This window comes from Astatotilapia calliptera, chromosome 18 (genome assembly GCF_964374335.1).
Source record: "Astatotilapia calliptera chromosome 18, fAstCal68.1, whole genome shotgun sequence".
Lineage (NCBI taxonomy): Eukaryota > Metazoa > Chordata > Actinopteri > Cichliformes > Cichlidae > Astatotilapia > Astatotilapia calliptera.
The window spans coordinates 21,247,862-21,256,067 of NC_137439.1; the positions used below are offsets into that span (position 1 = coordinate 21,247,862).

General features: G+C 40.7%; 1 pseudogene across 1 annotated transcript; it reads left to right on the forward strand.

Moving 5' to 3' along the window:
- Window positions 1-2,620: 2,620 nt before the first annotated feature.
- Window positions 2,621-4,794, forward strand: LOC113010857 (RING finger protein 228 pseudogene; annotated as a pseudogene). The gene has a single exon (XR_013903298.1). The product of XR_013903298.1 is annotated as an RING finger protein 228 pseudogene (transcript).
- Window positions 4,795-8,206: the final 3,412 nt, after the last annotated feature.

An 8,206-nucleotide genomic window follows, 5' to 3' on the forward strand; every position in this document is an offset into this window, starting at 1 on the left:
CACTTAGAGCATAATAGTCGAGATTAACACAATATCAGTTCAAATATAGGAGGACATCTGGAGGAAATTAAATCATAACTGATAATCTGTCCATGAGCTATAGGGACTCAACTGCTGAGCTAACAAGGTTAAATCATTTTTAAAAAAATTACGTTCCTTAGTTTAAAAAAAATATATTGTAAATGTAACTGCTTACCCTGACAAGCAGAGTGATTGATAACCTTGATTACCCAAATTTGGATTATCCATTGACTTTCTATCATAATTTCAGTGTGTTAAAACAACAGCCAGCTGTAAAACAGCATGTGTTTAACCTTTATTAGGCCTCAGAGAATCATGCCTCTGCTGTGAGTGGGAATTTTTTAAATTAAGTGTAATAATACATGTCTGTAAAGCAGACGCCCGCAAGGGTTTATCATTATTTTAACTCTTTTGGGGTGTTTTTGGTTTCCTACTATTTTAAACACAGAATTGTAGTTTACTTACTCACTTGTTATGACGACCACAACTCTAAATTAAGCTGAGATTGTGTGTGTGTGTGTGTGTGTGTGTGTGTGTGTGTGTGTGTGTGTGTGTGTGTGTGTGTGTGTGTGTGTGTGTGTGTGTGTGTGTGTGTGTGTGTGTGTGTGTGTGTGATTTCCGTTAAGGACAATATCAATCGTAACTGATTTATTTATTTATCCTGTCTTTTTTTAAGCTCCAAGCATTCAATGGTGATAATTTAATAGAGCTTTACATGAGCGGACATAGTCTGAAAGGTGAGAAACAGAGAATACCCAATTTATCTATTAGATAAACATCTAAGCAGCGTTAGAATGAGGAAATCCATTCTCTGATTAACAGCCTTTGGGATGTTACTGTTACAAGGCACAACCAAAAGACTGCACTGTTTTTCTAGTGTGTTTGATCTTATCAAATATGTGTGGCTCTCCAGACTTCAGTGGGAACTCACGCTGAGTGCAGTTATCATAACAAAGACCTATAAGGTGAGCTTAGGTGAGGGAGCACAAACAAAAAGAGAAGCAAAGCATTTGTTAACCATACAACCTCGGGGCATGCGGGGTTGCTTTAATAGCTGAGTAACTACAGACCCAAACACTGAGATGATGAACCATCATTTGCCACCTTCAGTAAGATTATTATTTAACCTGCAATACACTGTGCTCTTACTTCAATGTGTGTGTGTGTGTGTGTGTGTGTGTGTGTGTGTGTGTGTGTGTGTGTGTGTGTGTGTGTGTGTGTGTGTGTGTGTGTGTGTTTTACATCCAAAGCAAATTCAGTGCAATATAGATTCTTTTAATGATTAGCAATGACTAGTTTTACCCGTGTGATGTGGAAATTCATCATTCAATAGGCTTTTGTTTTAAAATCACAAAATATATAACACAAGCGAATCCTATCCATAATCTGCTCATTTTTGCACATCTTCAAGGATTACATATTCTGAGTTCAGTTTTATTTTCTAATGTACAGGGGGGAAAAGAATAAATATGTCAAACATATTCTGAAGCAGTAACCCAAGACACCATCAAGCCCTAGGGCTTTTTCTTAATTTCCCTGAAAATACATGCAGGATGAATTCAGTCGACTAGAAGGCCAAACAACCTTGTCTCTCTGGATAAGAAACACTCGGGTGACTTTTGCCATAATTAATATGATTTGCAAGAAGTATTTTGGTATGTCATTTTCTCTATCGCAGGGCCAGATTGAGCTTTAAAAAAACAGCAACTGATGTTTCTGCTTAAGACCAATAACAACCATAAGCCAGAGAACCGGAGTGTGATAACAGCCTTAAATGAATGAGTCTGTGATGAGTTACAGTGTTACGTTCTTAGGTGTAACTGTGTGATGGAAGAGAAAAAGAGAACAATGCTAAATCAATTTTAGTCCTAGTATTTCACATCCCCTTTACTGATTTATTAAAAGCAGATACAGAGCAGTCCCAGTACAGGGGGCTACAGAGCTTGAAAGAGTTCAATTATATGCATTTTCCATGTTTTTGTTTAAAAATCTTGGCGCTGACAACATTTCTATTGTCAGAAATTCATCTCATTATGTGTTGACACATTTCTTCTTCATTTATATATTTTACTGATGAATCACTTTACTTCTGAATCATACAGGAACTAAAGCGAAACACCAATCGTCATTAAATCCATGATTAGAATGAAGTTTATAATAGTTTTTATAAAGGAGCACTGATATGCTAGCAATTTAAAGTGTATTCTAACCATTAATGGCTGGAATTACCGCGCTGTTAAAACGTTTTAACTACATGTAAAGTTGTTCATTTATATAGATTAACACTGCTTTCACTAAACATGCAAGCATAAATTCCGCCACAAGAGGGCCCATTGTACGTCGGCACATCCTGCAGGCCAGTGTGTGTGTGCTATCATGTGTAAAGATACAGCCTGAAGACAGAAGCTTGTCCTAACATGTAACACATAGTTTCTGTGTGGAAAGGTCATGAAATCTTCTTCATCTATGTTGGCAGGGAATTCCTTTAAGATGACTCTACTGACTCTGAAACGTTTCAAGTATACTTTAACTCCATATTCAGAGATCCATACTATGGATGGGGATGCAAAACTTTTAAGGACAGACATAACACATTTGTGCATTATACCAGTGGTCTGACTTTATTTAAATTAAATAATTTCATAATTTCTCATTAAATAAAATAATGATGATAATATTTCTCCACACAAACCAAATAGGGTGTAAATGTATGTAAGTTGAGCAGATACTCCTTGTATTACTAGGGCGGACAAAAGTTTAAAACTGGAATATGAGTCATTATGCTTGCAATAAAAAGAACCATTTCCATGAGAGTCTCCTGGAAATGGTTATTAATATCAAACATGATAATGAAAAAGAACATTCACGAATCTCTAAACCGGCTGCTGGTATGTAACCCATGTGGTGCTCTCTGAGCTAAAACTTGCACAACAGCGGATCAGCGCCGGGCTGAAGGTGTCACCGCTGATCATCCTGCTTGGCGCTGTCCACTGCCTGTGGTGCTGAAGTGTAGAGGAATCAACACATGGTGCCCTTTACTGACACCGCGGGCACTAAATTCTAATTATACGGTTAAATAGGCCTGTTAGATCCAACTTATACACGTGATTCACGCTTGAGACAAATCTGCCAGGTGACAGAGACCAATGGAGAAATCAATTTGACAATGTCTATCGATTTATTAGTATTAGTATTATTATTAGATATATATTTTCGCTTAACAGTTAGTTCCGGTGTTGAGATCACGGCGATGCTCAGAAAGGAACGCGATTTCAACACAACCAGAAATATTATTTATTCCACTTCACACTGCCTTCCTGCAGTCCTCCACTTCAGGAGGTCCTCTTATGTGTGATGGCGAAATGTGAGACTCGGTGTACTGACAGTGTTGTCAATTAAAGCAGTTAATGCGGTCCAATAATGGAGAACATGGCGGAGGCGCTCAGTGCAGGAGGCATCCATGGGGAGGAAAGCGAGTGCAAAATATGCTACAACTACTTCGATTTGGAGCGCCACAGTCCCAAACTGCTGAGCTGCTCCCACACCTTCTGCCTGGAATGCCTCGAAACGTTGCACTTCCGGGAGGGTCGGGGCTGGAGAATCGTTTGTCCCGTGTGTCGCCACCGAACTCCTTTACCGGAACGTCGGGTTCGCAACCTCCCCGACAACACAGCTCTCACCGAGGAGCTCTCGCACAAAAAGCGGGAGCCCGAGGACTCATTAAACGCGGAAAGGCTGCCGGGTCTGCCCGCTTCTCTTGCGACCTCCACGGAGACCGGCCACAGGGGATGGGAGGCGTGCAAACACGTTGCATTCAAGACCAGTTGCGTGTGCGCCATCTTCTCCTTCCTCTCCACGCTGCTGCTCCTGTTTCTGGGCCTCGTCTTTGTGCATAACCTCAGCCACATCAGGTCGCTCGTCCCTGTCTGCTTGTCTGTTGCCAGCATTCTTGCCCTGTTCTCGCTCATCCTGACTTGGTTAGCCTGCATGCTTTATCAGCCTGAAACCGAGGCAAGCGACTCAGTTTATCTCAATATCACGTGATCACCCGGATACACCAACGAAACCCAGCCTGTTGAGAACTATTCAAAGGGAAATGGTTATCATTTTATTTTTTCAGAGTGATTATAAATCCCGTATGGCACTTTAGTAAAAGGTATGTTTGTGGATAATTGTAATAACATCAGTAAACGGTGCACAAACTATGTTTGAACTTGTGCAGACTCTTTGCCACACTGTCATGCTTTACTGGGACACTTTACCTAAACAGAGCCATTAATAATAACTTAAAATTTAAAGCAGGCTTTAGCTTAGCGTCCCAAGGTGCATTGAAACAGCTGTATGAGTAAAGCTAATGGGACATGACAGAATTATTCCTATCTTCTGTGCCCGTTTACCTTAAAACTACCTCTGTGTGATTACACTGACTCCCCATGGTGGGCCGGGGCAGCAGCAGCAGGGGATCCCAGGTCAGTCACCCTGAGGGGACATGGGCCTTAACAAGATGAGAAAAATAACTTTGGGGTTGGGGGCCTAAATAAGTAGTTTTTTGAAGTGATGACATAATGGAAGTGCAGGCTGTCTTAAATAACCTGATGGGGGTTCAGTTATCTTTATCAAATCATTAAAATCATGCTTAGATGGCTTTTAGAGCAAGTGTTTTATTGGATTTTTGTGGATTTGTTGCATGTATTTGCTGTGTCTCATCATCATAAGAACAGCAGCACTTTCAGTGCACTGGGTTTGGGTTATTAAATCCATCCTGATCAAGGAGATGACTCCATTTGGTTTGTGGTATTTGCTGAATCCCAGTAACACAGTAGGCATTTATATCCACTTAGTGTTGTTTTAAGAGGCGACACTGGTCTCTGGAGTTAAAATCCATCTCTTTCAGGTCTCTCAAAGGAACTCCTTCATTTGGTCATCCGGTCAGTGAGTAATGCCACTTAAGTGCCACCATGACAAAAGCCTGAGGAGGAAAAAAAAAAGAGGGATAGCAGGCTTCCACTGGGAGCCATAGGCAACAGTGTGTCTGGGGCAGAGGGCTTCATTTCATGGGGACTGTGGGGCTTAAAGTTAAAGATTACTTTGAAATCTGCATCCCCTGCCATCAAACTCTCCCACCATCTCCCACCCTCCCTCCAGCCATCACTCCCACTCCCGAAAAATAAAAAGCTGTCGCTACAGAGCAGGGGATGAGTCGAGAGCAGATCCTCTTTGATGACAGAGAAGGATCCTTTTGTTCTCTAATCCCTACACAGCACACACACACACACACACACACACACACACTCCCACCCTCCTCTTCCTTATACGTCCAACTAGATATCAGAGATTTTCATAATCAGATGGGGGGGGTCAAACATTATTAGTTTACCAGTTTTACCTTTAATTGACATTGACATTGACAGTGGAACATCTCTAACAAAAAGGAACAGGTTTTGAGGTCATCACTCTCTCCACAATTTTGCTCAGTGGGTTTTGGTGTATTTCTCCAAACGTTTTAAATTTTGCAGCCTTGAAGCTCTCCCAAATCTCCCCAGAAATACATGCAGCACAACACTACAGTTAACCTGCAAAAGGTTGTAACTCACTCACAAATGCTCAGGTGTCAAAAAAGAGAATACGTACACAATGCTGCATAGGATTCAGCAGATTTTGACATGGATCATACAGCATGTGACCTTGCAACTGAGAAATCAAACACATGTATAGCCAATAAGTGTTCAAATTGTAAGCAGTTGTGCTTTTTCTTTTAACTTAACCCTTTGTTGACTATGATCTATACATGCTAAAGACCTAATTTGTAATTTTGGCTGTAAAATGAAAAGGGAAATAATTGAGATTTTTCAGAAACCATTTGAATTTTGTCTCTAACTCAAACGTTAACTGAGTTATGGTCATGGTCAAGAATGCCTGTAAAATAGGCCCACTGGCAGGCCTGTGGTAAATAAAGGGTTAACATTCTGAAACCTTTGTAAATGAGAAGTGCTCTTTCTGATGTGCACAAGTAACAGAAAGTTGAGAAGAATTTAAAATACTTCGATTTGAAGTTGAGCAACTCAGAATAACTAAAGTAGCAGGTAATCACGTTGTAATCACACTGGCGGGAAAGAATCACATTTTAAATAACACAGTAGGTGAATCTCCGGGGAACAGTGATTAGACGCCGTGGACACTCAAAAGAGACAGACAGTTGCATGATACATTTTCTCTCTTCCTGTATCGTTTTAAGTGTGTGCAGAGTGTGTCTCTGTGTCATTATCACATTGGACACACATATTTCACAGAGCAGATGAAAGTGATGTGTGTACTTGCAGCATCTGCACCCTGACGGTCCGTGTCCCGCCGTGACCTCAAAGACACAGCCCGAGGAGTGAGATTATCACCCTTCTGTGTGCAGTTTGCCTCATCATGTGACCACAAGCTTGTGTGAGTCCAAGTCTGTGTGTAAGTGGTGGAGAAAGTGTGGCTTTGTGTGCACATGTGTCAGAAAATGGCAGTAAAAACATATGGCCCAACAAGCATGCAAAAACTCTAAAGAACAGTGAGAAGAAATCGATGTCCAGGGTCAAAGTGTCGCACGCAGCTCATCTAACCATTTCACTTTCATCGTGTTCCTTTTTAGCAGTCACAGGAGATGTTTCTCTCCTATCTGTCCTCTGCCTCTGTCTCACATGCAGCATTTTGGGATAACGTTTAAGTCAAGTTGAAACAGGAGAGCAATGTGTGGGCCTCACGTAAGAGATGCAACTCCCTCTGGTGTGTAAACATGAGATTGCAGACAAGTTTCTTTTTATAAAATTACATAAAAATATTTAAATATATATGAATTGATTTTTTTTAAAGACACTTAAAAGTCAACCAATGTTGGTGATTATTGTATTTACATGTCTGCCTGTTAGAATAAACCCAACACACACATATTTATGTTTATTATGTGTGTGAAACACAGGAATGAACCACATTATCAAGTCATGTGATCTTTTTAGCAGCAGCTGTTTTTTATTATTCTGATAAGTGAATTCGCAAACTATCCATTAACTGTTTCCCCCAAAAACAGATTTTACATGAATATCAGTGACCACCACAGGCCAGGCTGAACTGATTGCAACAGTAGCACCATTAATTATCAATACATTATTGTAGAAAGCTCTATTAAGAGTGCTGGCTGTCTCTCACATGATACAGGTACATGGAAATAAACCTTTTATAAAGATGAATTTAGTTTGGAGAGGCTGATATGGAACAAGCTTTATCCTAACTTTAATCACTCACTGCAGCTTCATCATCTTCCTCATATTTCTACTCTCTCATTTCTATCCTGTCACACACACTATTGAGAGGAAATAGACCAGAAAAGAACCACGAGTACAACGTTAGCCAGATAGTTTGGAGGAATAGAAACTCCAAAAAAACAATTATGGAGAAGTATGAAACAACAGTTCAGACGCTTCTTTCGTCTTCTTAATTCAGGAAATATATTGTGGCAAAAGTGTGCTATTTTCAAGGATTCAGAACTCTTAAATAAAACTGTGCAACAATCACATGCAGTTAGATATTTGAATTAAATACTTGGGGGGAAACTGACATATCTGGTAGGGTACTGAAATTTTAATAGACTGTGATGTGAGTTAGATTACTCACTAAGTGCTCCTTAGTCTGGTGCTTGAACGCACAGCATCGTGGTTTTAATTCATATACGTTTCAGTGTATCATTTTGATGGTCTGGGATATGTATTAGAATGAAATACAGTCAATCAAAGCTGATAAGGAGGTAGTCAATCTTTACATTCCTAGGTTTTAATAAGCTGTCGACAAAAAGAGGAAGGTAAGGAGTTTCGGTGGTTTTGGTAACCGTTCTTGCTCAAGACAACCTAGCGTCTTACACTTATTGCGGTATGTATAGCTTGTTTTCCCTTCGTCTCGTTTCCCTTCGCCCATTTGACAGCTGTCTGTCTCTTCTTTGGCAGATCGCCGACTTGCTTATCAAACACAATAATATGTGACTTGCGGTCACTTAACAGCCCACTAAACCTGTCGCCTCACGGGCGGCCACACTCTGTGTCTACTGCTGTAGGACCGCGTAGACGGCTGTGACCGATAATAACCTCTCTGACGTCTCTGTTGGCCCAAGCACGCGCCACCTCCAGTCTTCCAATCGCAGGCGGAGAAGCGTCGTGAC